The sequence below is a fragment of the Sitophilus oryzae genome, unplaced genomic scaffold, assembly GCF_002938485.1.
Source record: "Sitophilus oryzae breed Bouriz unplaced genomic scaffold, Soryzae_2.0 scaffold_76_pilon_pilon, whole genome shotgun sequence".
In the NCBI taxonomy this organism is placed as follows: Eukaryota; Metazoa; Arthropoda; class Insecta; order Coleoptera; family Curculionidae; genus Sitophilus; species Sitophilus oryzae.
The window spans coordinates 21,526-29,345 of record NW_022147384.1 but is presented as its reverse complement, the minus strand read 5'-3'; the positions used below and the strand labels follow the sequence as shown (position 1 = coordinate 29,345).

At 32.5% G+C, this 7,820-nt stretch overlaps 1 pseudogene; it reads right to left on the bottom strand.

The window, feature by feature from the left end:
• The window catches only part of LOC115888481, a 47,832-nt pseudogene that overhangs the window by 20,230 nt on the left and 19,782 nt on the right, over positions 1-7,820 (bottom strand).

Here is a 7,820-nt window from a genome sequence, read left to right as displayed (position 1 = left end):
GGTAGTACTTCGTTCAGTTACATTATTTCTACTCTTCCGAAACCTGCAAATAATATTTTCAAGGTTTAAAATGCAATGGAGGCTAATACCGTACGTTCAACAGAGTCAAAGACGGCTGGGAATGACAATCAATGAAAAGTTTAGCGTGGTCAATCTCTAGACATTATTAAAAATCAGACATTAATAAATTGAAAGATAGAAAACTTTTTTATGAAAAAAAAAAAATTTATTTCAAAAATATGATTTCTCAGATTTTAAACTATACCATTTAGAAATCATTTTACTCAATATAAGTAATTACAATCTTCTTAAGCCAACTGGCGGTAAGCGTCATTAATAAATAAAGAGAGTAGGCGTTTGTTCAAGTAAATGACGTCTAGTGTTTGACCTCCCTAAAATTATCAACGATTTTCATCCCCCAGCCGCTGACACCTTTTCAATCACATGGTATATTTTGTACTCCTTACTTCTACGTAAGATGGAGCTTTTTGAGAATCTTGAGTGCCTACTAAAACTCTGATACCGCACATGACTGTGTTCGGATCGTTGTTGGTAACCTCTATTTGGAATTGGGCCTTGTTGCAAACTATATATAATCCGGTAGTATTTAATCTAAAACAAATATAAAAAAATGTTTATATCGTATATTTTGTCATTATATTAAAATGTACAAGTTGGGTTCTTGAGGTTCAACTTCTACAGGCGATCATCAATAGGGTGAACTAGTTGGCCAAAATAAACGACAAAATCAGAATGGTCAATTATTTCAACCCTAGTTGATCTCTCCATATATATTTACATGACTTAAATTGATTGCTCTTACCTGTGTTTTAGTTGGGCCGCATTGTATATTTGTAGCAAATCGTTGCCGCCATATTCTACGTCGTTCATTACAGTGCAATGTTCGAAAAAGTCGACGGGGAATGTCGGAGCGCTCGATGTTTTGCCAAGATTTTATCGGCTTTTCTTTTTGGGTTTCGTTAAAGTTCCTAAAACAATATACAGCAACATTATGGTAATGTATTAGTTATTAGAATACTAATAATTGCCTGGAATTTGATATCTGGAAAGAAATACCATACACACAGATCTGTTGTTCCTCATAGTCATATCATAGTGTTGGACATAAGATGGCTAGTTTAAATTTTAGTTTCATGACTACCTACTTAGTTTCCTATGAATGAAATAGAAAGAAATTACATTTGGAATGAAGCTGAGTGTAATGGATTTTCAATTCCTTCATTAGTTGATAAAATAAATAAAACGGCGTCAAATTTTAAGTTTGCGATTTCTGCAACTTCGACTTTTCGAGTGCGGAGAAAGATACGTGAAAACCCTTATTTCAATACTGTTTTCAAGAATGTCAATATTATTTTTTATAAAAAAAAAAAAAAAAATTTTAATAATAAATTACAAAACTATTAGGTGATGTCACCTTTGAATACGTAATTCAAAGAGGAGCATATCAAAATACTAGGTCCATCGCGATGAATATCAAAATATCAACCGACTTAAATTCCAGTTTATCAGTGCCGTTCTAATTTTATTTAAAAATGTAAAACTATGATGTAGAGTAGAACATTCAGGGTGGAGCTCAATGAATTTTTAGTTTATTTTACATTATTAAAATAAACTTAAAAAAAAAAAATTGTTATAAAATATAAAATTCTAATAAAATAGATAAGTTATGTAATTATTTATAATACAAACATCAAATGCAACTACTGAAACAGGTAGGTAAGTCAAATTGACCTATCTATACTCTTTGACATCTAATCTTTGACAAGTAGTAAATAAAACAAAAATGCAAGGAAAAATATATAATTCGTTATTAATTTAAGTGAATTTCATAAATGATCAGTATACTTCACGTATGTATATCATATAGTCACTTACAAAAAAAGTGAAAAGTTGTTCCATTATTTCCTCGATTTTTGACCGAAATCTACCACTTACGCTACACAACCATCCTTTAGAGAGTCTTTTCGATAAATCGCAATAATAGTGTCACTGTTAATTTGGGTTCTGCCACAATTTCCATCTAGTTTACTACCTTTATACAACTATCAGTAGTAGAATAAATAATAAATAACATAAAATTTTTTTTTTTTTCATATTTTTTGATGAGATAAACGCAACATTTTAAATCAAAATTCGATGTGTCAAATGAATGGTTAAACAAGAACTGTCAAGGTCCCCACCCTAGAGTGCTTTTCCACTTCATGCTTGAATACATGGGATAGCATTATACTCCTTCCTTAGTCTTCTTGACCTTCAAGGTGTACTTTAAAGATGCAAAACACCTCCACTAGAAGCGTCAATTATTTATGAGAATCTTATGTAGAATTGTAAATCAGATCCATTGTAATCATTAAGGCAAAATAGATAATCAATATTAACTAGATTTAAAGAACACTTAGCTCAGATAAGATATAGGCCGACCGGATAAATCTTGAGTTGCTCAACATGTTGTTTGTCTCTTAAAATGTTTATAAATTTAATTTTAAATATTTACAACTTTTACCTATAGAGGAAGGTAGGCTGAATATTATTGGACATCCAAAATCCGGTTTGTTCCATATTAGCGATGAACATCTTCAAACTACCATCCTCGCACAGCAAAATCAAAGTAGTTCTTAATTCGCTACCCGAATTATGTCTGATAGCTACCATGTCCATTATTTTTGATTTCGCTGGTACCACCTACCGAAAAAATAATAAAAATACCGAAAAAAGTAAGATAAAATATATGACAGACCTTAATTTCTTGAATTAGGACAGAATCAGGCTTAAGCATCAACACTACAGGTTGGTTACTGGACTGCATCGCGCAACATATCAAACCCGGATGATTGGGTATCTCAGTCCATTGGCACAATGGTTGAGGATTCGAGCTTCTTGTGCTGTTACTTTTCGTGTTTGAACCGTTAGACGATGTAGTCGTTGGAAGGTTGATCGGAAATACCATGGAAAATCATGAATAAATTAGTTTAATTTCTTTTGGTTTTACATAAGACTTTATAGTTACAGGCAAGCTAAGGTACCTAGACTAAAGATTGTATATATTCTGAGATCTAGATAACATTTTCCTACAAATGCTGAAATTTTTATAATTTTACGTCTATGTTTACTATGTTTTAAGACCTTTGAAAATGGGTAGACCCAAAATGAAGCATTTTTCTGACTTTTTTCCCCATACATATATAGTCATGAAAATAGGCGATTGTTGCCCTGATCTTATATTAAAAAACTGCGGTTGTTACCATTAAAAGGATTAAAGGTGTAGAATAAGAGAACATAGACCATTGTAATTTACAGGAGGCAGATTGATGTATGGGACGTTTTAACCTTCATCAAAAACAGCTGAAAACAAGGGTCCAAAAAATGAATTCTCTTATAAAGCCAAAGGACCTAAGCCTTCAAAGGCCAATCAAAAATCATTATGAATCTACATAAAATTTCCTACAAATGCTGAAATGTCCATAATTTTACGTCTATGTTTACTATGTATCTAAGGGTTTTAAAAATATGTAAAAATAGTCAAAAAAGGGGCATTTTTTGAACTTTTTCCCATACAAAGTCATGAAAATTGGCTATTTTCGTCATGTCACCGATTTTATTGAAACTGCTTAATAAAATGTTAAGTCTTACGAGAACCAGGAGCGCATAAACGGGAGGGGTAATAGAGATAATTACCACTCCCAGAAAGAAATTTATAAATATTAGGGTGTCCGTTATTTCCCAAGTTGATCTTTTTTTTGCTGCCGCCCTCTGATATCTTAGTTTTTGCTCTAAAAAAATTATCCAACGTAAACAAGCTCTTAATTTTTAATTTAAACCATGCCGGTATAATGATACTTTTCCCATTTAAGTACCGTAGGAATTTCTGACCTTTTGCATTTCATTTTTTATCTCCAAAACAAATGACCCTACAGCTTCGACAAAGACATATTCTAATACAAAATTTTACGCTCTACAAAAAAGGTCTCTTTGGTTTTTTTCCATAAAAACATTCCTTTAAAAGTTATTCGCGGTCAAAGTTATGCACATAGTCTATAATCAACTGCAATCATTCACTGTAAATTCTTTAAATTTAATTTTTTTTTAATTAAATTAATTTAATTAATTCGATACAAGTAATATTTAAGATAAATACCACTCGAAATTTGTTTCAAAAATTTTTCAATTGACACAAATATTTACGAACACTGAAAGGCAATGAAACAATAAAAAAAACCTCCCAGACTCAATCTCTAGATGCACAAAAAAATTTAAAACTAAATAATTTCATAACGTTTACCTAAAGACAAGCAGTTGCTCTTCTGAACTATGGGCGAAATAAAGCTTTTTCCTTGAGCGTAGCTATAGAACAGCAAATTTAACGTGTGCGAGAAGTAGATGGACACACCTCCACCCGCTACTTGTCCATTCAGATCTGTCACGTCCAAGTGAAACACCTAAAAAGTATTTTAATATCAATATAGACACCTTTAAAACCTAAGAGGAACATACTTCAAGTGTGTTGGTGACGTAAAAACTACCATACTTTGTAGAACTGTCATCGTTCAAAGTTTCGATATAGATGTGTCCTGGCGATGACATTATCAGGATTTGCAAATGCCTTCCTCGTATATGAAAGTGCAATCTCGAATTTTTTCCACTGGGAACCTAGAAAATATACAATGTTTCTATTTGAAATTAAACAAATCTAATAGGAAGAAACCTTAATAAAGTAATCGCAAAACAATTTTCGATGCACGTCATCTACTCTGAGTGACAAGCGATGGCGACAGCGCTGCCAGATTGTGATGGATTTATAAGACGAATCTTAATGTAAATTTGAGAAACAATATATTTAGTATATCATTTTTTAATGATTTTTACGTTTTATTTTTTAATTTAATAACTATATAAATAATTTTGAAAGTGGTATAATGTGCTTACTAATCAAACTTACTTCCTCTGAGTGCAGTCAAGGATAATAAAGAACCTTTATTGTCACGTTCCGTTCAAAAATAGTTTATCAGGAAAGCTACAAGCTCTTAGCTTCGACTGTTTAAACGCTTCGGCATATTTCAACACACAATTTCAAGAAATACAATACAAAAACTGGAAAAATTTAGTTCTTTAAAAAGAACTGTTTGTGCTTAAAAGTACAAATTTGAAAAAATACTATAAAAATCGCAAAAAAGAGAATTACTCCCAAAGATTCAACAACAACACGGTATTAGATAAAATAATGACTGACATTATGATAATAATTGTCAAATAATAAACGACGACGTTGCTGATCGCGGCGCAATGTGACCAACATGGCGATAATAAAAATCGCATTAAACTAATTTTTGCAGCTTTAATCTAAATAAAATATCAGTTATAATCATTTGCTCCATAAAGTAAAACGAAGAGCTGCTCGGTAACTAATTTAAACAGTTTTGCCAAAGTTTGATTTTAGTCAGGTTTATAGAATTTAGTGTCAATTTCGATATGATTGATGACGTGCATCGGAAAATGTTTTGCGATTACCGTATGTAAAATTGCACTATTTTGTGAAAATATGCAAAATATTAGAATTTTAGTCGCTTATTAAAAAATCTGTAATATATCCAAATTACTTTCTGTTAATTTTCTTATATTTTTTCTGTGTAGACGAAATGACAGTTTTGTTGAAAAACTGAATGATCCCCTCCATTCTCTCGATAGCCTTCCATCATAATTCAGTTCTAGTAAAACGTCTGATTTTTTCGTCAACACACAATATTTTACTTAACACTGTTACGTTTTGACTGAACAGGTAAGACCGACAGGTAAAACGTTACGTATAGTCGAGGCTTTAGAAACGTATTAAAACTCTTACATTTTAATACAAGTGTTAAAAGTTTTAAAAAATACACTTTATAAAATATCACTCATTATTTAATTAATAATCTACTTACCAAAAAGTGGTATTGCGGATTGATAGCGTCCTTGCTAAGATCAAAAATCTTAACAAAGTCGGCAGTAACTAGAGCTAGTTCTGTCTGAGACCCGGGCAACCATAGAGCCTTGATAATAAAGTTGCCCGTTTCGAGATGCGGGTGTAAAACTAAGTGATCTGTCACTTGTCCGTTGGAGTTAAATGTCAAAACGTGACAGTCTTTCAGGCCGCAAACGGCGAGAAAGTCCTCGTTGCAAAGATTTGATGTCATTGAAAGAACTGTAAAAGAATTATTAATTTTTGAAAATAAATATATATATATGATTGACAATTAATGTCTGTCAATTTAGTCTCTCACTACACAGACTATACCATACTGATACAAATATATATATTTAAGAAATCACAGAAATATACCTGTAAATGGTATTGGTGCGGAACTAAGTCTGGTCAGAGTCAACTTCCTCGTAGCAGAGTCAGCTTGCTTTAGCAGAGCTGACAGTTGAAGAACGGTAATTTTTCCTTTTTCATGGGATACCGCTAAATGTTGTCTTTTGCCTAAAACAAATTATCATCTTTTTGATTTAAGCCTTTCATTAATATTATTAATCTTTAGTGAAATGTACAGCGTAATGTAGAAAATTAATAATTCTGTGTATTTACATACCTTGAGTAGTGGTCATACAACACATCGCAACTCTTCGAATAATATGAGCTGACAGTAACTGTCTGATCGTTTGGCCTTGATCGCCAGCGTATGACATGCGCACGTTCTCAAAAGCGCCCTCTTGGGAGCCTAAAACAAAGTAAAAAATAACGACCTGTTTCTTTAATAATTCGATGAAATTCAGCCAGAATTAAGACTGAATATAGAGATGCAAACCGGAACCGGATATGGATTCAAATCCGGTTCCGTTTATAAAAGTAAATAAATGGACTTGTCTCTTACCTAGAGTTGGAACCATCAAAAGATCCGTGTGCACGTACTTTTTCTCCGCACTGTATAATTGTTCCAGTGCCTTAACACCTCTGACATGGCACCCCACTGGGCTGTTCTGATTGCATGTTGCTTCGATAGCGGGAATCAGGCAGTGTAAAAAGTCTGTCAAAAACACAAAAAATGACATAAAACATTTGAAATAAAATCGTTAAAAGAATATAGTACCTAACAAAGATGCTGTCACGTTGCTGGAACTCAAATTATTAAGTAAAAATTCTTTAGATTCTTCTAGTTTCTTTTTCTGGTGGTCTGGGCTGTTTTTTCTTTCAAATAGTATTTTATCGGTTGGTACAGGCGAACTTGTTCTCCTTCTAAAACATCAAAACTTATCATATCTTGTTATCTTCTAGTATTAAATAATTTAATACTTAGTATAAGTACAGGTACATTTTATTTTTTATAGCGGATATATGATTGTTCTTAGATTCAGAAATAAACTTAAATACTATAAACTTCGTGGATACACACAGATTTGTTTATATGAGTACAATATACTTCCGCCAAGAATTTATTGTTTGCATATATTGTCGAACTCTCTTCCTTTTACTTGACAACCAGACGAAGCAGACTAACATTTGTACGTTATTAAGTTCAATAATTATATCAACTAACCTCAGCGAACTAGCCAGAACATGTTCACCGTTTTCTTCCTTCTTTTGTCCACCACTTCCTTCAGCGTTCGAAGTGGGACTTCTCTTTATCAAAGCCTGACAAGATCCGTCCTCTTTAGCTCCACAATCACAGAAGAAATTTCCATACTTTGCGTAACTTATATCGTGTCCTTTATGACAGACGCGCGCGCATATAGAACATACGCCTACGCCATCTAGCATTTTACAAGTGTGGCAATGATACCTGTAAAGGAAAACAATAATTGTGATCATTATGTAAAGCAAATATTCC